General features: G+C 36.7%; 1 pseudogene; it reads left to right on the forward strand.

The window, feature by feature from the left end:
• LOC109559973 (serine/arginine-rich splicing factor 3 pseudogene) lies at window positions 1–27,293 on the forward strand (annotated as a pseudogene).
• Window positions 27,294–27,849: the final 556 nt, after the last annotated feature.

A 27,849-nucleotide genomic window follows, 5' to 3' on the forward strand; every position in this document is an offset into this window, starting at 1 on the left:
ATGCAAACTTCAGATAATGCACTAGAGTTGAGGTCTAACAAAACAAAAGAACTTCATCAAGGAGGAATAAAGAAAGATGCACCAATAAGGGGCATGAGAGGTTTTCCTCTAAACACCCTTGAGGATAATGAAGCCCTGGTCCTGTTAAAGATCATCATTGCAAAGGCTGCATACGTGGATAAAGTTGTTGACAGAGATGAAAGTACCTCTGGTTCTTCCAGTGTTGGAGATATGACCTGGATTTCAAGTCTTTTATGACTCAATGGACGTGAGTCTGGGTGAACTCCGGGAGTTGGTGATGGACAGGGAGGCTTGGCGTCTTGTGATTCATGGGGTCGCAAAGAGTCGGACACGACTGAGAGACTGAACTGAACTGACTGATGAACTCTAGCTGGTATCTTATCTGACTAGTTATCAAACATGTGCAAGTTTTTCATCAAGGATGCTTTGGTGGCGTGATGCTGTTGTCTATTTAACATCGTTTTCATAAGGATGGCTAGGAAACTTGAAAAAAAAGTTCCCTAGCATACTATTTTCCAGGTGGTAGGAGTAGATCTCATAGTGACCAGCCCCAAGAAAATTTCCAAGGCTATGATGAGAAATCATGCCATTGCCTTCTGCTCACAGTGAATCAGACCAGCTCTGAAGCTGAGTGTTTTCAGGTGTGCTATTTGGTTCAGTCCAAAAGATGAATTCTCATGGTTTCCCATAATCCGAAGATACTGAGATGTTACTGCTGTCAACACGGACAGCACAAGGCCCTCCCTGTTCCAATCTAAGTGCTTGGCCAAGTACAACCGGGCAACAGAGAAACCAAGAGTTCCATAGACAAGTATTGCTGAGTAGGACCTCTGCTCCTCTTCTAAAAGCACATAGCCCAGATAGCATAACTACCTCTTGTTTTGCCCGTTTACCTTTTGATGGGCTCCATGATTCATTAGAACTGCTAACCTGGAAACTAAGCTTGTACCCGGAACATGTTGGGGGAAGAATGTAGATTTTGTGTCTGACTCAGAATGATTATGTAATCTCATCTGTCTCTATGAAGCTATATACTTATAATGTAGATCTTACAGTGTTTGTAAGCAAGACCTGTGGCTTTATGTTGGGGGAGGGAAAAAATTCAGTAACTTACCTCAAATGTGTGCATAAAAGGGTATATGTTAAGAAAAAGGGATATCAGGTAAATATGAAACAATCTCCTTTAAAAGAAGCCATGATAGAAAAATAGAATTTGAACTTAAAAGTAACTTTTAGAATAACAGTATACCAATAAACTATAGTAATATAATATGAACATTTCAGCAACAGACAACATAACTTTAAATTATATTGCTAAGTCACTTCAGTCGTGTCCGACTCTGTGCGATCCCATAGACGGCAGCCCACCAGGCTCCCCCGTCCCTGGGATTCTCCAGGCAAGAACACCGGAGTGGGTTGCCATCTCCTTATCCAATTTCAATTATATAAGGAAGCAGAAAGAACTATTGAGAGAAATTAATAAATTAGTTTAAGCTGGAGATTTTAAGTCATCCTTCTGAAAAAACTTGAATAAGTCTTCAAAAAATCAACAGTATACAAAATTATAACATGACTTATAAACTGAAATGAGGATATTAGAATCTTACACTCAGCAGAGTATATATATATATATTTATATAGTATAATATATAAATATATACGTATCTAGTAATATATTTTAATATATTTAATATATTAATACTTATTTTAATCTATTTTAATATTATATCTTAATTATATAATTAATTATATAATCTTAATATATTATATATTATACAATTATGTAATATAAAATTATAATTTAATTTTATATAATATAAATATTATAATTATAATATAAAATATAATATAATTTTATATTATATAATTGTATAACATATATATTATATAGTATTATATTAATATATAGTATCATATAAATATATATTAATAATGTAGTATATTATATATTATTATATACTTTAATATATGGATATTATATTATATCATGATATAATATATACAATAATCTACATAATTATTATATAAATAATCTAAATAAAGTAATAAATAAATATAATATAATTTATATTAAATCATATATAACAATATATAATATATTTTACATAATTATAAGTAGATATTAAATATATTATTGTATATTAGATAGGTATGTAATATATATTATACAATAACATTATATTGGAGAAGGCAATGGCAACCCACTCCAGTACTCTTGCCTGGAGAATCCCAGGGATGGGGGAGCCTGGTGGGCTGCTATCTATGGGGTTACACAGAGTCGGACACGACTGAAGTGACTCAGTAGCAGCATTATATCTATTTATATATAATATATAATAATATATAATGTATATATTTTATTTAATACATATTATAAAATATACAATTTATATTATATTATATATAATATATATTAACAAGTACTTGTTATAATTAATGTTATATATTAATATAATGTTATATGTTAATATTATAATGTTATATATTATATTATAACATTATATAATAAATATTATATATAAGAATATATAATATATTATGTAATATATAGTATATATTATATATAATTTTTATGTAGTATATAATATAATATATATAATAAAATAATATGTATTATATAATATATTAATATCTATATAATAATATACAGTATACTATATAATTAACCGTGAGCTTCCTGATGTTCAAGCTGGTTTTAGAAAAGGCAGAGGAACCAGAGATCAACTTGCCAACATCCACTGGATCATGGAAAAAGCAAGAGAGTTCCAGAAAAACATCTATTTCTGCTTTATTGACTATGCCAAAGCCTTTGACTGTGGGGATCACAATAAACTGTGGAAAATTCTGAAAGAGATGGGAATACCAGACCTGCCTCTTGAGAAATTTGTATGCAGGTCACGAAGCAACAGTTAGAACTGGACAAGGAACAACAGACTGGTTCCAAATAGGAAAAGGAGTATATCAAGGCTGTATATTGTCACCCTGTTTATTTAACTTCTATGCAGAGTACATCATGAGAAATGCTGGACTGGAAGAAACACAAGCTGGAATCAAGATTGCTGGGAGAAATATCAATAACCTCAGCTATGCAGATGACACCACCCTTATGGCAGAAAGTGAAGAGGAACTAAAAAGCCTCTTGATGAAAGTGAAAGTGGAGAGTGAAAAAGTTGGCTTAAAGCTCAACATTCAGAAAACGAAGATCATGGCATCTGGTCCCATCACTTCATGGGAAATAGATGGGGAAACAGTGGAAACAGTGTCAGACTTTATTTTTCTGGGCTCCAAAATCACTGCAGATGGTGACTGCAGCCATGATATTAAAAGACGCTTACTCCTTGGAAGCAAAGTTATGACCAACCTAGATCAGATAAGATCAGATCAGTCGCTCAGTCATGTCCGACTCTTTGCAACCCCATGAATCGCAGCACGCCAGGCCTCCCTGTCCATCACCAACTCCCGGAGTTCACTGAGACTCATGTCCATCGAGTCAGTGATGCCATCCAGCCATCTCATCCTCTGTCGTCCCCTTCTCCTCCTGCCCCCAATCCCTCCCAGCATCAGACTCTTTTCCAATGAGTCAACTCTTCTCATGAGGTGGCCAAAGTACTGGAGTTTCAGCTTTAGCATCATTCCTTCCAAAGAAATCCCAGGACTGATCTCCTTCAGAATGGACTGGTTGGATCTCCTTGCAGTCCAAGGGACTCTCAAGAGTCTTCTCCAACACCATAGTTCAAAAGCATCAATTCTTCGGCGCTCAGCCTTCTTCACAGTCCAACTCTCACATCCATACATGACCACAGGAAAAACCATAGCCTTGACTAGATGAACCTTTGTTGGCAAAGTAATGTCTCTGCTTTTGAATATGCTATCTAGGTTGGTCATAACTTTCCTTCCAAGGAGTAAGCGTCTTTTAATTTCATGGCTGCAGTCACCATCTGTAGTGATTTTGGAGCCCAGAAAAATGAAGTCTGACACTGTTTCCACTGTTTCCTCATCTATCTCCCATGAAGTGGTGGGACCAGATGCCATGATCTTGGTTTTCTGAATGTTGAGCTTTAAGCCAACTTTTTCACTCTCCACTTTCACTTTCATCAAGAGGCTTTTGAGTTCCTGTTCACTTTCTGCCATAAGGGTGGTGTGCCTCTTGAGAAATTTGTATGCAGGTCAGGAAGCAACAGTTAGAACTGGACATGGAACAACAGACTGGTTCCAAATAGAAAAAGGAGTTCGTCAGGGCTGTATATTGTCACCCTGTTTATTTAACTTCTATGTAGAGTACATCATGAGAAACGCTGGACTGGAAGAAACACAAACTGGAATCAAGACTGCCGGGAGAAATATCAATAACCTCAGATATGCAGATGACACCAACCTTATGGCAGAAAATGAATCTTATTACCAGACCTTAAATCACATTCAGAAAACTGTCAGAGAATTTGAAACAAGTAGATTTTACTTTCAGTTTCTGCATGTTACAAGAGTTAGAATGAGATTGAAAAATAAAACCACAGAATCAGGTAGTATTTTGAGTTTCAGAACTTTCAAAGTAAAGATAATTCCACTTGATATAAAGTGCTGCAGAAAAAAGAAAATGAGGGAAAGGAGTGCACCTCATTTTAGGTCTCAAGTTAATTAACTTATTAATTATAATCTTCAGATCAATAATGGATTGGGAAAGGACAAGAAAAGAATCTATTAGCCCATTTCACTATGAAAAAAATGTGAAATCCTAAATAAATATTAGTTGAGTTCAACGTGTTTTTATAAACAAAACACGGTGATGTCAATTTCATTTCAGAAATGTAAGGGGGTTCATCACCAGAAAAGCTATCAATACAATTTAGCTCATTAGTGACCTATAGGGGAAAAACTACTTCAACATAAGCATAATTAATATTTGATAAAGTTTAAAACCTATTTATGATATTTTTAAGTGTTAAAAATAAGGAATTAAAGAAAATTTAACTTAATAAAAGCTTTTAACAAAAACCTATGAAGCATTATGATATAGGATTAGGAACAGGGAAGAGAGGCTTGCTATTACAGCTCCCATAATGAGGAGATTTTGGCCAATATAAGAAGACAAGAAAAAACCAGGAGGTATAAGGATTGGGTAGAATAAATTACTCTGTCACTGTAGATCATTAGATCTTCTATTTGAAGACCTAAGTGAATCAATAGACAAACTATTAGAACTAATAGAGTTCCGAAAGATTGCATAGATGCAAGATCAATAATAGGCAACATACTAAGTAATATGTAAGCGTGTACTAGGTACTATATAAGAAACTATATACATATTTTACTTATACTAATCCATTTACATTTAATGTAAATATCAAGACACTTTTCTGCATCAGCAGCAACCAACCAGAAATAAGCATGGAGAATACGACTTCACTTACATTAGCAATAAAAACTACAAAGTACATAAGATAACTTAATGAAGAAGTACTAATCCTTTACAAAGTACTTTTCAAATTTTATTAAATTACATACAATAAGATTTAGGTAAAAAGATAAAAGTAACATGTTCATGGATGGGAAAAACTACACTGTAAAAAAATATCATTCTCCATAAATGAACTTATAAATTCAATGCAGTTTTGATGAAAATTTTAGCAGGGTTTTGTGAGAAAACAGAATATTAGTTTCTGTGAATGGAAGAATAATGGACTAAAGAAAGGGAATTTGTAAAAAAAAAAAAAAAAAAGAAAGGGAATTTGTTTTATTGGATATATTAAAATATTTTATAAAACCAAAGCAATAAAAACAGTATGGTACTAGTACAGAAACAGATTTAAAAAACAGATGCGACAAATAGAAAAGCAATGAATAAGCGCCTGGTATATATGAGAAGGTAGCAGAAATCAGCATCACAAATCAAAAAAGAGAGATTATTTGGTAACTTACTCAATATATAGGTAAAAGTATATTTAGATTCTTACAGAATTAATTCCAAATATATTAAAAACCTAATTATATAAGGCAATATATAAAGTAATAAAATATATGAGGCTGAAAAAAAATATATGAGGCTGTCCTTGTGAACTTGGGATAGGAAAGAATGTTTAAACAAGACTAAAAAATTATAAACTTTAAGAATAAGTAAGGCGCTTCCCTGGTAGTCCAGAGGTTAAGAATCTGGCTTCCAATGCAGGGGACTTGGGTGTGATCCCTGGTCGAGGAGCTAGGATCCCACACGCACAAGACAACTAAACCCTTGGGCTGCAACACCACAGCGCATCCAAGCACCGCAACGAAGACCCAGCACAGCCAAAAAAAAAGTGTAGATGGCATACGAATTTTAATTCATATATAACTTAATATAGAAATTTTTCATATTAAAATGAAAGATTTCTCTACAAAGAGGATATGATAGACAAACTTGTGGAAGATTAAAAGATGTTTTCAAAATTTATTTTTATTTATTTATTTTTCCTGCCTTTTTAAAAAAAATTTTATTTTATTTTTAAACTTTACATAATTGTATTAGTTTTGCCAAATATCAAAATGAATCCGCCACAGGTATACATGATTTAAAACTGAAAAATGATTATTAACAAATAGAATACATAAAGAACTACTAATGTCTTCAAGGAAACAAAAACTCGACAAGGAGTAAAAATAGACTATTAATGGAAGAAGTAGTCTAAATAGCCTATATGGACATGAAGAGATGCTTAACTTCACATGAAGTCAGAAAAATTCAGATGAAGTCAACCTAGTATTGGGAAAAATTTAAAAGTCAGCTAATACCAAATGTTGGTTAGAATGAGGAGTCATGAGATACTTTATGCACTGTTGGGAAAGCAAACTGATAATATTGAGTGAAATTAATTATCCATATATTCTGTATACATATCATTCCTTCATCTGGGTTTACACTGTGTACAAGTTTTTAAGGAAACATTTATGACGATAATGTCATTGCATTATTTGTGTTAGCAGAAAGTTATAAGAAGCCTTGATATCTGTCCCTAGGGAAATGGATTATCATGATAAATACATGCAATGAAATACAGTACAGCAGTAAGTAGTTAATCATTTTAAGTTACAGAATATGGATAGATCTTAGAAATATAGAATGAATTATAATAGGGCAAAACAATTTATGTACATTCAAAACACACACATAGAAAGTAGTATTATTTCTCAGGTAGTATTATTTCCCATCTCTGATGGGAAGGACAATGTAAATGAGAATGGGTAGGACGAAGGGGAAAGAATGATGAAATAAAACGAGAGGAGCATTTCATGGACTTTATAATAAGAGTAGAAGATGAAATCTGTGTATTTGAGAGCCATCTGACTCATGAATAATTAGCATTTGTCCTAATTTGGGAGAGGAGTAAGTAATGTTCCCAGCAAAAGGATGCACATATTTTAAAACAGATTCTGGGAGGATTTGAATGGCCTTATGTAGAAGACAGATGGATATCTGACTAGCATAAATCTTTGCTTTAAATACATTTCTCCACTGAAAGTGTTAGAAATTAGTTTGAAATTAGCCTCCAGCAATCAATCAATCTAGGAAAGGAGTGAAAATTTGAAAATGTGACTATTTAATATTCAGAGAGAATTGCTCTGTAAATCTGGAAAATACAAAATACTCTGTGAAAAGTTTGCCTTTTGTTGAGTTTCATGTAATCTGTCATGCAGTAGCTTAAAAAGCATCAGTTTGTTTTGTTCGATGGTATTATCTCATTGCACAGACTCATTGACTAAACTTTTTATTCATCAATAAAATTTTCCCTATCATTAATTCTCATGTGAACAATATATTACAGATTATAGCTTGTGGATGCTGCTCTGTCATGCTTAGCATATTGCATTTTTCAATTGCTTTGGTATTCTCGGTATTAATCTTAAAACTCTTTAAAGTCTTCTGGATAGTATATCACTTTTGTCCATATTGTACTTAATAAATCATAGCAATGTGAACTATATAATTAAATGAAGGTTAAATTCTATGTGCTAAATATTCAAAGGCACTATTTTTTGATGGCCCAACCTCATGCATGTTTTAATAGAAAATGTTTGCTATAACCATCTTTTCCTATCACTCACATTTTAGAAGTAATATGATTTTCATTATTAATATTTTAAATAATATTCTTTAATCATAGCAAATATCTCTACTAAAATGTCTTGGAGCTTGTCAAAAATGTTTCTAATAATGTTATAGAAGTATATACTTATATTTATATATATACTTATGCATGTCTTATTGTTCCACAATTTTGTGATTCTTATTTAATATTTCATGTCCTTTTCTAACTGGAAAGTGGGTCAGTGTACAAAAGTTCTTAGCATATTAATGTTCCTCTTTCAGATGTTTTTCATGCCTTATGTGTGTTAGTCACTCAGTCGTGTCTGACTCTTTGTGACCCCATGGATTGTAGTCTACCAGGCTCCTCTGTCCATGGAATTCTCCAGGCATGAATACTGGAGTGGGTTGCCATGCCCTTCTCCAGAGGATCTTCCTAACCCAGGGATTGAACCCAAGTTTTCCACATTGCATACAGATTTCTTTACCACCTGGTCCACCAGGAAAGTCCTTGGTAAATTAAAATATGATAACATTTATAAGGCACCCGAGAAAGTTATGTGAAGCCACTTGTAGCCAGAGGCAACTCCCTGCCCTGTAAGTCCTGCCCCACCATCCTGGAGCTGAAGGGGGAGCTATTTCCTACACATTTAATAACTCTGTGTTCCAGCAACCAACCAGATTGGAAAGCTCTGAATTAATGCCTTTAAATTTTCTAAAAGAAATAATTTCTTTCCCAGCCTCTAGAGGTAAGATTAAATTAGAACATAGTGAGATCTCCTCTTTTATACAGAAAGAAGGAATAAAAGATGGTAAGTTGTATGGCCCTTCAAAGAGTAGGGAAGACTCGGAAAATCTCTGGGGACTTTTTACTACTACTACTGCTGCCGCTGCTAAGTCGTGTCCGACTCTGTGCGACCCCATAGATCGCAGCCCACCAGGCTCCCCCGTCCCTGGGATTCTCCAGGCAAGAACACTGGAGTGGGTTGCCATTTCCTTCTCCAATGCATGAAAGTGAAAAGTGAAAGTGAAGTCGCTCAGTCGTGTCTGACTCTTCCTGACCCCATGGACTGAAGCCCACCAGGCTCCTCCGTCCATGGGATTTTCCAGGCAAGAGTACTGGAGTGGGTTGCCATTGCCTTCTCCAACTACTATTACTACTAGTATAATGATTTACATTTGGAATTACGATGTCAATATGTGTCTAGATTTAATAGTTTTTAAGGATGCTGGTAATGCGGCAGACACAGAAAGGTGATAGGCAAGCAGGACAGGACACCTGGAAATAATAATGGGGTGGGTAGTAGGGGACTACACTGCAGGTGAGACAAGGCTATTTGAGAGCAATGATTCACAAACTGCTCAACCTTTCAGTGTCCAAGATAACTGGATGAAACCCTGAATAGGTAATGACTATCTGTCTGCACTTTCCAAAGTGCATTCTTCAGGATATCTTTGTGAGATATTCGTAAGTATTTGGAGGGGCGGGGGAAAGATGAATCTCTTTATCAAATAAATGTGAGAAATTCTGAGATAAAGTTACACTCGATGCTTGATTTCTAAGTCTTTAATATACTGCTATTATTCGTATGTTTCCAGGAGGAAATAGTAACACATACCTTTTCTCAGATGAGCAATATACACTCTTTTCAAATGTGTTTGGCCATATGCACTTACTTCATTTTTTCTCAAAATATATTATTAACCCCCTCAGAAACTAGGGTTTTTTCTAAGATAAGAGTAGACCTATCCTACTACCTTTAAGTGTGTTGTTTGGAACAATATATGCCAACTTTGAAGACTATAAACTGGTGGTAGTAACCTGTATTGAAGTTGGATAAATCGAAGTGTTTTTCCCTTTTTATTTCTAATTTGTTTTCTATCTCTAGTCAATATCTTTTAATATACAAAGTTGTCATACAAATAGATCTGTGACATGTTTCTCAATTTATGTGAGATGATTTCATACATTTTAAACAATTCGATCAATCTTTCAAGTGGTTGCAATTTTTTGCTATTCAGGAAAAAAAGTTTGTGGAAAGTTATATATGGTTTTTATAGCCTGTTAGTATTAATTTTATGTGTAATATTACTTTTTAAATGTGGTTAAGAAAATGTAGCAAATTAGAAATTAATAAAACTGATTAAGTTAATTTCAATTGATAGTAAATTTTATTTAGGCTTTCTAGGTGGTGCTAGTGGTAAAGAACCTGCCTACCAATACATGAGACATAAGAGACGTGGGTTTGATCCCTGGGTTGGGAAGATTCCCTGGAGGGGGTCATGGGAACCCACTCCAGTATCTTGCCTGGAGGATCCCATGGACAGAGGAGCCTCATAGGCTATAGTCCATGGGGTCACAAAGAGAAGGACATAACTGAAGTGACTTAGCACAAGCACAAGAAAATTTTGTCACTAACCCAATTGTTTTGAATTTTTTGCTGATTTGTTCTTTATACACTATAGCTTTTCTAACTTTCTATATTGCTTTTACAGTGAAAAATCAGACTTCATTATATTTTTCTATATGATATGTAAAACATAAGGTCCTAAGACACTGGAAGGAAATGTGCAAAATATAACCACAATTATCTTGGAGTGATGGGGCTTTATGCAATTCAACTGCGAGGGCCCTCTGAATTCTACTTCTGCGTTTTAGGAATTTATTATAAGGACAAATAAATATGTTTTTTAAAAAGATTTAATTGCCACCTGGATAATAAAATGATGCAACACTGTAAGACTCTAAAGTGAAGCAGCAGATAAACCTCCACAGATCCTAGGGTCAGTAGGTCCTTCACCTCCCACGCAACCTTCACTAAGTCACTGACCTGTTCCAAACGTCTTCCGTAAAACTGAAACAGTAATGCACCTACCTCACAGAAAATGAAAATGGGAAAACGCTTTTCTGGATGACTAAATGGAAGATGTAACTGCCTACATAAAAATGCAAGTTCTTTGGAAACAATCTCCAAGTTTATGATAACACAATTTAACAGCGTTTTGCTACTGACATAATCAGTTCAATCTTCAGTGAATTAAAGTTTGAGAAACCTTGAGGGAAATTATAAAGAGTTAAAATTCTAAAAGAATCAGCAGCAGCTCTAATGAGACAATGGATGTCCAGCCTGCCTCTTGTTGATGTTTATCTGCATTTTACATAGATCAACATTCTCTCAAGGAAGAGGTTCTGTTGCTCGTGTTCACCGAGACAAAGCCTACTATTGCTTTCAGTTCAGTTCGGTTCAGTCGTTCAGTCGTGTCAGACTCTTTGCGACCCCATGAATCGCAGCACGCCAGGCCTCCTTGTCCATCACCAACTCCCGGAGTTCACTCAGACTCACGTCCATTGAGTCGGTGATGGTCTAGCTCGAAGATGCAAATACACTTTCGGGGTTTTGATTCTGGAAATTATCCTATCTGGTTCTACACCATTTTGACATCAATGTAGTTGTTGATTTTCCACCACGAGGAGTATAAAAGGAAAGATACAGCCTAGAGGCAGCAATGTATTTTAGATGAAGTGTGGCTGTGAATTCCATTTTCTCACACTGCTCCACCCAGTGAAATACTTCATGCTCTGTGTACTGGTGGGACAGAATGAAGCAGACTGCTTTGAAACTTTTATCTTTAATTAATTTTTACTATTGGAGGAAAGTTATGACCAACCTAGATAGCATATTCAAAAGCAGAGACATTACTTTGCCAACAAAGATTTGTCTAGTCAAGGCTATGGTTTTTCCTGTGGTCATGTATGGATGTGAGAGTTGGACTGTGAAGAAAGCTGAGCACTGAAGAATTGATGCTTTTGAACTGTGGTGTTGGAGAAGACTCTTGAGAGTCCCTTGGACTGCAAGGAGATCCAACCAGTCCATACTGAAGGAGATCAGCCCTGGGATTTCTTTGGAAGGAATGATGCTAAAGCTGAAACTCCAGTACTTTGGCCACCTCATGAGAAGAGTTGATTCATTGGAAAAGACCCTGATGCTGGGAGGGACTGGGGGCAGGAGGAGAAGGGGACGACAGAGGATGAGATGGCTGGATGGCATCACTGACTCGATAGACATGAGTCTCAGTGAACTCCGGGAGTTGGTGATGGACAGGGAGGCCTGGCGTGCTGCGATTCATGGGGTCGCAAAGAGTCTGACACGACTGAGCGACTGATCTGATCTGATTGTATTTTCTTTCTTTTCAATTTAGAAAGATAATAAGAGAAAGAATCACAGGGGAAACTATGTTTCTATCTCAGTGTTTTGAACAAAGCAATCTATTGAATCTTTGACATTTTTGAGAAACCACCCACATGATTAAAAAAAAAAAAGTTTGCTTCTTCTTGAGGCTCATTTAAAGGAACTTCAAATACAAGGAAATGCATGACAATTTTCTTTTGATTCCTGCAATTCAGTGGGGCTCATTTAATGTTAGAATGCCAGTAAAGATTTTTGCTGCCCAGCAGAAGCGCAGAACCCAGATCAGATGGTCTTGATTACCTGTGACACTGACAGTACGTGTAAGAACAGGCGCTGTATTTTGGAGCACACTGCTCTTACTGTGAAGCTTTGGAGAACTTTTTTTAAAACTTTCTATGTTGTACTGGGGTATAGCTGATTAACAACATTGTGATACTTTCAGGTAAACAGTGAGGGAACTCAGCCATCCATATACATGTATCCATGGGCTTTTCCAGTGGCTTAGTTGTAAAGAATCTACCTGCCATGCAGGAGACAAAGGAGACATGGGTTCAGTCCCTGGGTGGAGAAGATCCCCTGGAGGAGGAAATGGAAACCCACTCCAGTATTCTTGCCTGAAAAAATCCCATGGACAGAGGAGCCTGGTGGGCTACAGTCCCATATGGTGGCATAGAGTTGGAAATGACTGAGCACATTGTCCCCCAAACTCCCCTTCCATCCAAGCTGCCACATAACATTGAGCAGAGTTCCATGTGCCATGCAGTAGGACCTTGTTGGTTATCATTTTAAATATAGCAGTGTGGACATGTCTATCCCAAGCTCCCTAACTATCCCTTCCCTGCATTCTGCCCCCTGGCAACCATAAGTTTGTTCTCTAAGTCTGTGAGTCTAGGATAACGTTTAAGTGAGGATTCTTCCTCCGTAATCTTCTTTGTGAAAGAGGTTCAAACTCCTTTGATCTAAGTTCAGATTTCACCTTGGGGCCACTGGTTGTTGCTGGGGATGGCCAGCAGTAGATGCAAGGAAGAGGCATTGTGCAAAGGCACAGGGGGGCTGGGTTTGGGTGCAGAGGAAGAGAGACACAGATAAGTGATCAGTGCACAACAAGGCATGTTTGTTCACACATCAGATTTTTGTTATTGAGGGAGTACCGCTTCTTAGTACTTCTTCTTAGAAGAAAAGTACCACTATTAGTCAGGATCCAATCAGGAAAACAGGGTCCACACCAGGTGGCTCAATAGGAGGAATTTAACATAGGAGCCTGTTACAAAGGTCATGAAATCTGGGGCCACCACGACTTTCTGCCCAGAGTGTCTTTACCATCAGGCTGTTTCTTTCACTTAGGGAAGAATTAAGTAGAAACAGATATTTTCCAGTTGTTTCTTTCTTAAGAGTATTATTTTTCCCACTAAATCTTTAAAATATGCTTAACAGTTATTCTAAAACCCTTTCCTTATTTACTTTTCCTCATATGCAAATCAGATTCTGAAAAATACCTTCAAAAATGCAAAAATCAACAATACAGATCATAGAAATAAAAAATGAAAAAAAAAATCTTTAAAATACTAATCACTCTACACCCAGGGATAATAATTTCAAATCTTTGGTTGAAAAGTTTATAGGAAAATCTTACAGCAGTATACAGTCTTGTTACTAGCTTTTATCCTCCAATGAACTTTTTTTTTTCCTACTTCATTAAATATTCTTCAGAAACTTTCCTTTTGGTGGATTCAATATATTCCAAGTCTAAATTTCTTTACCATATTCCTGCTGTTGGAAATTGAGTTTATTTCCAACCATGCAATTTTAAATAAAGCTAAAATATAATATTCTTATAAATAAGTTTTTGGGTTTTTTTTCGCCTCTTTGATTATTTCTAAAACTAAGAGAAGTCCTACCCTCTTTTTGTCTCTTCTTAATTTGTGAGAGGGGGAAAAAAGTCAGGTCTAATTATGACTTGAATATGAGTAGTGCTAAATGACATGGTTTCTTAGAAATTAAAGAAAATTATAACTTTAAAATAAAATTATATATAAAAAATAACCAATTCCAGAAACCTATAAAGTTTTCATGCCCTTTAGTCCCCTCAATGTTCTGTTCATGTTCTCTCTGTTTTCCTCTTAATGAACATAATTTTCTACAGTGTCATCCTTCAAGAAAAAGATTCGGATTCTCTTATATAGATTTTCTACTTTATTCAGTTACTGTAATTGGAGGCAATATTATTTTCTACTATTTCAATAAACTGTACTTCAGCTGAATAACAGGCTTGGACATATATTTTTATAGTTAATATTGTTTCTATGGGAAAATGTATTCAGAGATTCAAATACATATTTAAAAATAAAATTTAACAACACAATTTGCTTACAGGTAAAGGACGTTCAGTATTTCAAAAAGTAAAACATATTTGGTTAACCTCGTTTCATTATTCACATATTACCAAATACCATTGTACTTTGATATATAGTTCATCAGGTCACATATGAAAATCTCTTTTCTAAGAAATGTGTGTGTGCATTAAATAGTAGATTCTTTGAAGGATTTAGGCAATTGGAATTACTAGCTGAGCCTTAAGTTAAGTTGATTTCCAGAAGGAGACTATAAACTGTGTCAATGACGATCCTGAGCAAATTTTGCACAATAGCACAGGCATCACTGTTGTTACTGTCTTGCTTTATTTTCTTTTCATAACATTTATCACTTGGTTTATAATGTATTTATATGTTTTTATTTTAAATTCCATCCTTCATGAGAGTATTAGCGTCATGAGAGCAGGTCATTTCTTTCATTCTCTGCTTTATTCACTGTCTTGTATATAGTAGGTGCTCAATTAATGCCTTATTTGAATGAATGACTATTGTGTGAATAAAATGTGAAGATGGTTTCAGATCTGATACAACAGAAATAACATACAAAATATTGAAAATTTTGTAAATAAGCCCAATTTTAAAAATTGCTAGTGTCATATTTTTATTATCCTCCAAAGTATTTGTGAGTTGTTTTGGTTTATGGATATTTCACTTGTGTCATATTTTAGATTACACATATAAATAATATCTTGAAATACTGAGTGTGTCAAATCTTGAGCTGTGTCTGTACAGAAAAGAAGTGTGAATCTCAAAGCCTACGTTACAAAACATGTATCTTTTTCTTTCCAAGTAAATTAAAAAATTTTGTCTTAAAAAAATGTGAAATAGACCTAACTCTTTAAACCAAGCAGCATTGCTGATGATTTTAGAATGTGGTTGCCCTGACCTTCATGGAAAGTCACAAATATGTTTTTCATTTAATACAGACTTCATTTGCTTTATTCTTAATAAGTTAAATGTCCCACACCATAAAAATTACCCTTAGACAAAGGGTACTTTGTCTTCTTAAAGTAAGAATTCTGAAGCTAAGAATTCTCAACGATTCAAAGATAAACGTTAGTCTTTATGGAGGGGCAAGGCTATAAAGAAATAATAAGATGACCAGGGTCAAATTTAGTCTGGCTTTTTTCCCCCAGCAACTCTTAGGCATTCGTCATAGTGCTTAACAGAAGTTCCCAAAGGTAAATGAGGGAATGGAATTAGAATAGATTTTAAACAAATGTTTATTAAGATCCACAACTGTATTCACTATTGGTAACTGGAACTTCAAAGCAGAGTAATGAATTTAAATACATAGTAACAGAAAAAAATTTTTTTTAATTTATAGAAGGAACAAGTTAGGTTGGAAAGAATCATTACCATCAGTCAGTCTTAGAATTGGAGCCTTTATTTTATGCATGCCTGAGAGGCAAACTGGTTAATATATCTATGGCCTGCACATTTCCAGTATATCTCTTTTCTCTCTCTTTTCCATTCTACCCTTCATTTTTCAGACCCCTTCCATCTCTCCCAACACAGTCACCCCACACATTCATGCACATGCACAAGTCTGTCTTTGGTATGAAGCATCTTAGGTTTATTGGTAACTCATCTTACTAATGGACCCAGTTACAATGATCTCATTAGAAAAGTTAAAACAACAGCTGTCTATTACCACAGAAATGTGTGCAAATGATTAAAAAAGTAATTCCCTTTTCTTCTTCTAAATTGCATAGACTGTAATGAAAGCAATTACTTTTGCCATTTCCTGTGTTATCAGAATGTTCATATCACTGCAGAAGTAAGAAAAGTTTTTCTATTTAGTTTGGCCTCTGCAATCACAACAAAAGGTATTTATATAAAAGGCCAGAAAACCATCAAGAAATTTTACTATTTCAATAATCCCAATGCTATCAAATCTATCCTAAGAAAATATTCTAAAATAGTGAAAATTATGAATACAAGCATGGCTGCAAGCAACAAAATGAATTCAAGGTAAATTAAGCAAGTAGGCGGATTTGTTGAAAAGATAAGTCATAAATTTAATGGCACATTTGTAAAACAGCTTCAGGAACAGATAGGAGCTAAGAAACAACCCTAGAGTGGGTCAGAGCTACAGGAATTCCTAGAGATCTCTTATCATTGTGCTACCACTGGAATTAATCAGCTCTAACTACATTTTCTTTCTTGATTTTTACATGCTTAAGATTCAAAAAGTAAAGAAAAAAGAGGACTAATTAAAATCAGAAATGAAAGGGAGATATTACAACTGATACCACAGAAATACAAAGGATCATAAGAGACTACTATAAACAGTAGCACGCCAACAAATTGGACAACGTAGAAGAAATGGAAGAATTTCTAAAAAACATACAACCTATCAAGACTGAATCATGGTGGAAGAGAAAATCTAAACAGCCCAATTAACTGGTAATGAAACTGAGTCAGGAATTAAAAACCTCCCAGCAAACCAAAGTTTAAAACTTCACTGATGAATTCTACTAAACATTCAAAAGAGAATTAAACCAATCCCTCTCAAACTCTTCAAAAACAGAAAAGGAGAAAACTCTTTCAAACTCATTTAAAGAGGTCAGCATTACCCTGATACCAACACCAGACAGGATACCGAAGGAAAGAAATTATAGGTCAATATTATTGATGGATCAGAGAAGACAATGGCACCCCACTCCAGTACTCTTGCCTGGAAAATCCCATGGACGGAGGAGCCTGGTGGGCTGCAGTCCATTGGGTCGCTACGAGTTGGACATGACTGAGTGATTTCACTTTCACTTTTCACTTTCATGCTTTGGAGAAGGAAATGGCAACCCACTCCAGTGTTCTTGCCTGGAGAATCCCAGGGACGGGGGAGCCTGGTGGGCTGCTGTCTATGGGGTCGCATAGAGTTGGACTGAAGTGACTTAGCAGCAGCAGCATTATTGATGGATGTAGATGCAAAAATCTTCAACAGAATACTGGCAAACTGATTTCAACAATACATTTTAAGGATCATACACCATGATCAAGTAGGATTTTTTCCAGGGGTGTAAGTATCATTCATTATCTGCAATGAAGTCAATGTGATATACCGCATTAACAAAATGAAGAATAAAAATTATGATTATCTAAACTGAAACAACAACAAAAAAAGCATTTGACAAAAGTCAACATCCATGTACAAAAAAAAATCTCTAAACAAATGAGAATAGAGGGAATGTACCTCAACATAATAAAGGCTGTACATGACAAACCCACAGCTAACATCACCAGTTCAGTTCAGTCGCTCAGTCGTGTCTGACACTTTGCAACCCCATGAATCGCAGCACACCAGGCATCCCTGTCCATCACCAACTCATGGAGCTCACCCAAACTCATGTCCATCAAGTCAGTGATGCCATCCAGCCATCTCATCCTCTGTCGTCCCCTTCTCCTCCTGCCCCCAATCTCTCCCAGCATCAGGGTCTTTTCAAATGAGTCAACTCTTCACATGAGGTGGCCAAAGTATTGGAGTTTCAGCTTCAACATCAGTCCTTCCAATGAACACCCAGGACTGACCTCCTTTAGGATGGACTGGTTGGATCTCCTTGCAGTCCAAGGGACTCTCAAGAGTCTTCTCCAACACCACAGTTCAAAAGCATCAATTCTTCAGTGCTCAGCTTTCTTCACAGTCCAACTTTCACATCCATACATGACCACTGGAAAAACGAGAGCCTTGACTAGATGGACCTTTAACATCATACTCAATGGTGAAAAGCTGAAAGTCTTTCCTCTAAGATGAGAAACAAGACAAAGGTGTCCACTGTCACCAGTTATTTTCAACACAGTATAGGAAATCCTACACAGAGTAATTAGGTGAGAAAAAGAAATAAAAGACATCCAAATTGGAAAGGAAGAAGTAAACCTGTCACTTGCACATGACAAGATGTTATACACAAAAAGCCCTAAAGATGCCATCAAAAACTGTTAGAGCTAATAAACAAAATCAGTAAAGCTGCAGGATATAAAATCAATATGCAAAAATTTGGTGTGTTCCTGTACACAAATAAACAAACATAAAGAGAAATAAAGAAAACAATCTCATTTATATCAAAAAGAACAAAGTTCTCAGGAACAAATTTAACCAAGAAGGTGAAAAGCTTACATATTGAAAACTAGGGAATTTCCTGGCAGTCCAGTGGTTAAGACGCAACACTTTCAATGTGGGGGCCTGTGTTTGATTGAAATAGATGAAAACAACAGAATGGGAAAGACTAGAGATCTCTTCAAGAAAATTAGAAATACCAAGGGAAGTTTTCATGCAAAGATGGGCAAAATAAAGGCCAGAAATGGTATAGGCCTAACAGAAGCAGAAGATATTAAGAAGAGGTGGCAAGAATACATGGAAGAACAATACAAAAAAGATCTTCATGACCCAGATAACCACAATGGTGTGATCACTCACCTAGAGCCAGACATCCTGGAATACAAAGTCAGGTGGGCCTTGGGAAGCATCACTATGAACAAAGCTAGTGGAGGTGATAGAATTCCAGTTGAACTATTTCAAATCCTAAAAGATGATGCTGTGAAACAATATGCCAGCAAATTTGGAAAAGTCAGCAGTGGCCACAGGACTGGAAAAGGTCAGTTTTCATTCCAATCCCAAAGAAAGGCAATGCCAAAGAATGCTCAAACTACTGCACAATTACACTCATCTCACATGCTAATAAAGTAATGCTCAAAATTCTCCAAGCCAGGCTTCAACAGTATGTGAACTGTGAACTTCCAGATGTTCAAACTGGATTTAGAAAAGGCAGAGGAATCAGAGATCAAATTGCCAACATCTGTTGTAGTTTTCAATTTTATTGGTGCTATGAAATCTAATTAAGCTTTTGAGATTTTTCTTTTTCTCTTCCAATCACACTTTTTATTGCTGTTATAAACTTTTGCCTCTACATTGGGCTTTTGCAGTTACGTGGAGTTTTCCTTTCCTCTTCCTTTTTTTTTCCTTTTTAAAATTTTTTAAAACCTATTATTGTTTTTTCTGCTTTTATTACTTTGCTTGCTTTTCCTACTGTTCTTTTCCCCTTGCAGTTATCTTTAATGTATATAAATCTTCTTTATCTATCTCTATTTAGCTTTGCATATCTATTCTTTCTTTCTTTTCTTTCTTACCTTTCCTCTCAACATATGTTAATTTTGTTTTCATTGCTTTATTCCAAACTTGGCACCTTGCTTTAGTTTTGTTTTCCAGTTTGTGCTTTAGTTAGTTTTGTTCTTAAATGATAGATATAATTTTTGGTTTCCTTTGTTTGCCAGGTCACTCTATTGTATTTTATTTTTGTTGGACTGTACTTTATTTTTGTTGGACTGTTTTGATTTTGCTTATGGATGTATCTGTGTATGTGTATAGTCCATGATTTTAATTATTATTTGCTGATTATGTAACTGCCATTAGTCTGGGATTCATCTTTGGTTTCTCATTTTTGGCCATGTGTTATCTCACTTAATGACATAACAAAACACTTGTGGAATTTTGTTCCTGACCAGAGATCAAGCCCTGAATCTTTGGATTGGGAGCACTGACTCCAAGACCCTAGACTACCAGAGAACTAACCCTAGGGAGTATCAAATAGTGAGAAGTCACACAAAGGAAACCACTTGAATACATGACCCAGAATCACCCAACCACCAGGAGCACCCTGTGCAGGATGCCTCATCCAAAAAACGAACAAAACAAAAATACAAACAGAATTAGCAGCAGACAGGATTACCACCTTACTCATCCTTACAGTGGGGGGAAAAAAAAAAAAAACTTAGCATAAATCTCACCCTATATGAAGCTTACACAAACCACTGCACCAAACTTAGGAGGGCAGAAACCAAAAGGAAGAAAGAATTCAACCTTGAAGCCTGGGAAAAGGAGACCTCAAATACAATAAATTTAAAAAAATAATAATGAAAAGGCAGAGAAATACTGCACAAATGAAGAAACAAACTTGAAACACAGAAGGCCAAATAAATGAATAGGAAACAGGCAAACTACCTGAAAAAGAATTCAGAATAAGGATGGTAAAGATGATCAAAACTCTTGAAAACAGAATGGAGAAAATGCAAGAATCAATTAACAAAGACCTAGAAGAATTAAAGAATAGACATACAGAGTCAAACAACACAATTACTGAAATTAAAAATACTCTGTTGCTGCTGCTATGTCACTTCAGTCATATCTGACTCTGTGCGACCCCATAGACGGCAGCCCACCAGGCTCCCCCGTCCCTGGGTTTCTCCAAGCAAGAACACTGGAGTGGGTGGCCATTTCCTTCCCCAATTCATGAAAGTGAAAAGTGAAAGGGAAATCGCTCAGTCGTGTCTGACTCTTCACGACCCCATGGACTGCAGCCCACCAGGCTCCTCTGTCCATGGGATTTTCCAGGCAAGAGTACTGGAGTGGGGTGCCATTGCCTTCTCCCAAAAATACTCTACAAGGAATCAATAGCAGAATATCTGAAGCAGAAGAATGAATCAGTGAGATGGAAGATAAAATGGTGGAAATAGCTTCTGAAAAGCAGAATAAAGTAAGAAGAATGAAAAGAACTGAGGATATTCTCAGAGACCTCTGGGACAATATCAAACACCAACATTTGAATTATAGGGGTCCCAGAAGAAGAGAAAAAGAAAGGGTATGAGCAAATTTTTGAAGAGACTATAGTTGAAAATTTCCCCAACATGAAAAAGGAAATAGTCAATCAAGTCCAAGAGGTGCAAAGAGTCCCATACAGGATAAACCCAAGGAGAAACATGCCACAAGACATATACTAATCAAACTAACAAACATTAAACACAAATAAAGAATATTAAAGCAGCAACGGAAAAGCACAAGTAACATACAAGAGAGACCCCATATGTTTAACAGCTGATCTTTCAGGAGAAACTCTGCAGGCCAGAAGGGAATGGTAGGATATATATCAAGTACTGAAAGGGAAAAATCTACAACCAAGATTACTCTATCTGGAAAGGACCTCATTCAAAATTGATGGGGAAATCAAAAGCTTTTCAGACAAGCAAAGTTAAGAGAATTCAGTACCACCAAACTAACTTTACAACAAATGTTCAGTTCAGTTCAATTCAGTCGCTCAGTTGTGTACGACTCTTTGCCATCCCATGGATCGCAGCACTCCAGGCCTCCCTGTCCATCACCAACTCCCGGAGTTCACTCAAACTCATGTCCATCGAGTTGGTGATGCCATCCAGCCATTTCATCCTCTGTTATCCCCTTCTCCTTCTGCCCCCAATCCCTCCCAGCATCAGGGTCTTTTCCAATGAGTCAACTCTTCGCATGAGGTGGCCAAAGTATTGGAGTTTCAGCTTCAGCATCAGTCCTTCCAAAGAACACCCAGGACTGGTCTTCATTAGGATGAACTGGTTGGATCTCCTTGCAGTCCAAGGGACTCTCAAGAGTCTTCTCCAACACCACAGTTCAAAAGCATCAATTCTTCAGTGCTCAGCTTTCTTCACAGTCCAACTCTCACATCCATACATGACCACTGGAAAAACCATAGCCTTGACTAGACGGACCTTTGTTGGCAAAGTAATATCTCTGCTTTTCAATATGCTATCTAGGTTGGTCATAACTTTCCTTCCAAGGAGTAAATGTCTTTTAATTTCATGGCAGCAATCACCATCTGCAGTGATTTTGGAGCCCCCAAAAATATAGTCTGACACTGTTTCCACTGTTTCCCCATCTCTTTCCCATGAAGTGATGGGACCAGATGCCATGATCTTCGTTTTCTGAATGTTGAGCTGTAAAGCCAACTTTTTCACTCTCCACTTTCACTTTCATCAAGAGGATTTTAGTTCCTCTTCACTTTCTGCCATAAGGGTGGTGTCATCTGTATATCTGAGGTTATTGATATTTCTCCCGGCAATCTTGATTTCAGCTTGTGTTTCTTCCAGTCCAGCGTTTCTCATGATGTACTCTGCATAGAAGTTAAATAAGCAGGGTGACAATATACAGCCTTGACGTACTCCTTTTCCTATTTGGAACCAGTCTGTTGTTCCATGTCCAGTTCTAACTGTTTCTTCCTGACCTGCATATAGGTTTCTCAAGAAGCAGGTCAGGTGGTCTGGTATTGCCATCTCTTTCAGAATTTTCCACAGTTTATTGTGATCCACACAGTCAAAGGCTTTGGCATAGTCAATAAAGTAGAAATAGATGTTTCTCTGGAACTCTCTTGCTTTTTCCATGATCCAGCGGATGTTGGCAATTTGACCTCTGGTTCCTCTGCCTTTTCTAAAACGAGCTTGAACATCTGGAAGTTCACGGTTCACGTATTGCTGAAGCCTGGCTTGGAAAATTTTGAGCATTACTTTACTGGCCTGTGAGATGAGTGCAATTGTGCAGTAGTTTGAGCATTCTTTGGCATTGCCTTTCTTTGGGATTGGAATGAAAACTGACCTTTTCCAGTCCTGTGGCCACTGCTGAGTTTTCCAAATTAGCTGGCATATTGAGTACAGCACTTTGACAGCATCATCTTCCAGGATTTGAAAGAGCTCAACTGGAATTCTGTCACCTCCACTATCTTTGTTCATAGTGATGCTTTCTAAGGCCCACTTGACTTCACATTCCAGGATGTCTGGCTCTAGGTCAGTGATCACACCATTGTGATTATCTTGGTCGTGAAGATCTTTTTTGTACAGTTCTTCTTTGTATTCTTGCCACCTCTTCTTAATATCTTCTGCTTCTTTTAGGTCCATACCATTTCTTTCCTTTATCGAGCCCATCTTTGCGTGAAATGTTCCCTTGGTATCTCTAATTTTCTTGAAGAGATCTCTAGTCTTTCCCATTCTGTTGTTTTCCTCTATTTCTTTGCATTGATCGCTGAGGAAGGCTTTCTTATCTCTCCTTGCTATTCTCTCTTCTTTAATCATTAAGGAAATGCAAATCAAAACCACAGTAGGATATCTCCTTACATGTCCTAGACTGGCTATTATCAAAAGACAAGAAATAACAAGTGTCCACAAGGATGTGGAGCAAAGGGAACCCTTCTGAACTGTCGGTGAGAATGCAAATTGGTGCAGTCACTTTGAAAAAAGTATGGAGTTTTCTCAAAAGCTAAAAATATAACTACCATACCGTTCAGCAGTTCCACCTCTTGGTATTATCAGAAGAAAATGAAAATACTAATTCAGAAAGAAACACAACTCCATGTTCATTGTAACATTATTTACAACACCAAGATATGTGAACAATCTAACTGAATGGGTAAGAAGATGTGGTGTATATATATAAACAAATATGTGTGTCAAGTATGTTGAGATTGCTTAACAAATTTAAAAATGGAAAAAAAAAACTTGCCATTTGCAACAACATGGATGGACCTTTAGGGCATTATGCTAAGTGAAATAAGTCAGAGACAAATATTCTATGATCTCTTATATGTGAAATCTAAAAAATAAACATAACAGTTCATAGATACAGAGAACCAACTGGTGATTGTCAGAAGTGGGGGTGGGGGTGGGAAGAATAGGTATTAGAGGTCAAAAGGTAAAAAAATAAAAAAGCATTACTTGTGAACTAGCCAATAGATTCTTATTATCCTAGTCTTAAAATTTCCTTATTTCTATCAACAGAAGAATCATTAATTCAAACCTGCTGAAGGCATTTAGATGTAGTGAAAACATCTGATTTATAGTCTAATTCTCTGCAACATACTTTTATAACCAAAGTACAAGATTGAGTAGAGGATTATAGAAGATCCACTGCTTCAGTAATGGATTAAGCTGCTCTGTGACTACAACTTAAAATGTTTATTCTTTCAGCAAACAATTATTGAATATTTACTGTGGCCAGCTTCAGAGGTAACTGCCAAAATATAACTGTCTGTACAGAGGTGGTTACTGCACAATTGCACTCATTTCACATGCAGGCAAAATAATGCTCAAAATTCTCCAAGCTAGCCATCAATAGTGCGCGAACTGAGAATTTCCAGATGTTCAAGCTGGATTTAGAAAAGGCAGAGGAACCAGAGATCAAATTGCCAACATACGTTGGCTCACAGAAAAAGCAAGAGAATTCCAGAAAAAACATCTACTTCTGCTTTATTGACCATGCTAAAGCCTTTGACTGTATGGATCACAACAAACTGTGGAAAATTCTGAGAGATATGGGAATACCAGACCACCTCACCTATCTCCTCAGAAACCTGTATGCAGGTCAAGAAGCAACAGTTAGAACCAGATATGGAAAAATGGACAGGTTCCAAATTGGGAAAGCAGTACATCAAGGCCATATATTGTCACCCTGCTTATTATACTTATATACAGAGTACATCATGCAAAATGCCAGCTGAATGAAGCACAAGTTAGAATCAAGATTGCTGGAAGAAATATCAATAACCTCAGATATGCAGATGACACCACCCTTTTGGCAGAAAGAGAAGAGGAACTAAAGAGCCTCTTGATGAAGGAGAGTGAAAAGGTGGCTTAAAACTCAACATTCAAAAAACGAAGATGATGGCATACAGTCTCATCACTTCATGGCAAATAGATGGGAAACAATGGAAACAGTGACAGACTTCATTTTCTTGGGCTCCAAAATCACTGCAGAAGGTGACTGCCGTCATGAAATTAAAAGACACTTGCTCCTTGGAAGAAAAGCTATGTCAAACCTAGACAGCATAGTAAAAAGCAGAGGTATTACTTTACTGACAAAGGTCCATCTAGTCAAAGCTATGGTTTTTCCAGTAGTCATGTATGGATGTGAGTTGGACCGTAAAGAAGACTGAGTGTCAAAGAATTGATGCTTTTGAACTGTGGTGGTAGAGAAGACTCTTGAGAGTCCCTTGGACTGCAAGGAGATCAAACCAGTCAATCCTAAAGGAAATCAATCCTGAATACTGATTGGAAGGACTGATGCTGAAGCTGAAGGTCCAATACTTTGTCCACCTGATGTGAAGAGCTGACTTATTAGAAAAGACCCTCGTGCTGGGAAGGACTGAAGGTAGGAGGAGAAGGGGACGACAGAGGATAAAATGGTTGGATGGCATCACTGAGTCAATGGACATGAGTTTGAGCAGGCTCCAGGAGTTGGTGATGGACAGGGAAGCCTGGCGTGCTGCAGTCCATGGGGTTGCAAAGAGTCGGACATGACTGAGCACTTAACAACACAGAGGTGGTTGTAACGGTAAATATTTTATAATGCTCTTTGGAGCCAGGTTTATATGTTTAGTTTCTAAAGTATGTTCTTTTGTAAAAAATATGTTCAGTTCAGTTCAGTTGCTCAGTCGTGACCTGGCATGGACTGCAGCATGCCAGGCATCCCTGTCCATCACAAACTCCTAGAGTTTACTCAAACTCATTACCCAAAGAAAGGCAATGCCAAAGAATGTCAAAAAATATATAATATCAACTTAAATTTAATTTCAGTGTATGAATTATGATGTTACTGTTGTTTGAATTAGTAAAATCTCACTATGTTCTCAAAAGTGTTAATGAGGTTATTCTTGGTACAGACATACATTGTTTCATTGCACGTTGCTTTATTGTGTTTCAAAGATACTATGGCATATATCCAGACAAAACTATAATTCAAAAAAAATAGCAGCACTATTCATAGTAGCCAAAACATGAAACCAACCAAAATGTCCAATGATAGATGAATGGATAAAGAAGATGTGGTACATATTTACAACTACTCAGCCATAAAATAAAAAAGGAAGAAAGGAAGAAAATAGTGCCCATTTGCAACAACATGGATTCAATTAGAGATTATCATACTAAGTGAAGTAAGCCAGAAAGAGAAAGACAAATAGCATATGATATCACTTATAGGTGGAACCTAAAATAGGGCACAAATGAACCTGTCTACAAAACAGAAACAGACTCACAGGCAGAGAGATCAGACTTGTGCTTGTCAAGGGAGAGGAGAAAAGGGAGAGAGCTGGCCTGGGAATTTGGGGTTGACAGATGCAAATTATTACATTTAGAATGGATAAACACCAAGGTCCTACGGTACACCACAGGGAGCTATATCCAGTCTCCTGGGATGATCCATAATGGAAAAGAATGTTTTAAAAAGAGAATGTAGGCTATTTCGTGGACGTCAGGTGTGCGGGCGCATCTGGGAACGCGGGCGGGAGGGGACCGGGAAGACCTAGCCTAAGTTCTGTGGATTTGAACCTCCGCATTTCTAACCTAAGATCTCAAAACGCATCGTGATTCCTGTCGATTGGACTGTAAATTTTATGTAGATAATCTTGGAAACAATGGTAACAAGACTGAATTGGAACGAGCTTTTGGCTATTATGGACCACTCCGAAGTGTGTGGGTTGCTAGAAACCGTCCTGGCTTTGCTTTTGTTGAATCTGAAGACCCCCCCAGATGCAGCTGATGCTGTCCCAGAGCTAGACGGGAGAGAACACTGTGTGGCTGCCGAGAAGGGTGGAACTATCCAACGGTGAAAAGGGAAGTCGAAATCGTGGCGCACCTCCTTCTTGGGGTCGTGGCCCTTGAGATGATTATCGGAGGAGGAGTCCTCCACCTCCACGCAGATCTCCAAGACTGAGAAGCTTCTCCCGCAGGCGGAGCAGGTCCCTTTCTAGAGATAGGAGAAGAGAAAGAACACTGTCCCGGGAGAGAAGTCACAAGCCATGCTGATCTTTCTCTAGGTCTCACAGCAGATCTAGGTCAAATTAAAGGAAATAGAAGATCAGTTTGCAAGAGGAGTGGTGTACAGGAAATAACTTCATTTGACAGGAGTATGTACAGAAAATTCAAGTTTTGTTCGAGACTGCATAAGCTTGGTGCATTTTAAAAATGTTTTAGCCGTTCACATTTGTTTGTCTGTTGGAACAGTGACACACAAGGTGTAGTTCTCTATGGTTTGAAATGGGTCATATGAGGCATGTAATATCACAACTTGTTACTTTAAAATGTTCCCTTAAACAAAATTTAATTTGCTTTGAATTTTAGTCTTGCATAGGCTGATAATAAACCTCTAACTCCTGCCCAGGTAAAGTCGATGTTTAACATTATGGAAACAAAAACTGGCAAAAATTGGAAGATTTTTTTCAACATAGCTGGGATATGGTATGCAGCTGTAGTTAAGCGGTTTTTAAAAGCTGCTGTGAACTCAAAAGCTGGAGAAATTAAAGCTGCACCCTTAAACTGGATTAGAGGTTTAAAAATTCCACTAGTCTTCACACTGGACAAAAGGTTGTCCAGTTGGAGTAGAATCTAAGAAGTTTCAAGGAAGTTAGTT

This window comes from Bos indicus, chromosome 6, assembly GCF_029378745.1.
Source record: "Bos indicus isolate NIAB-ARS_2022 breed Sahiwal x Tharparkar chromosome 6, NIAB-ARS_B.indTharparkar_mat_pri_1.0, whole genome shotgun sequence".
NCBI lineage: Eukaryota > Metazoa > Chordata > Mammalia > Artiodactyla > Bovidae > Bos > Bos indicus.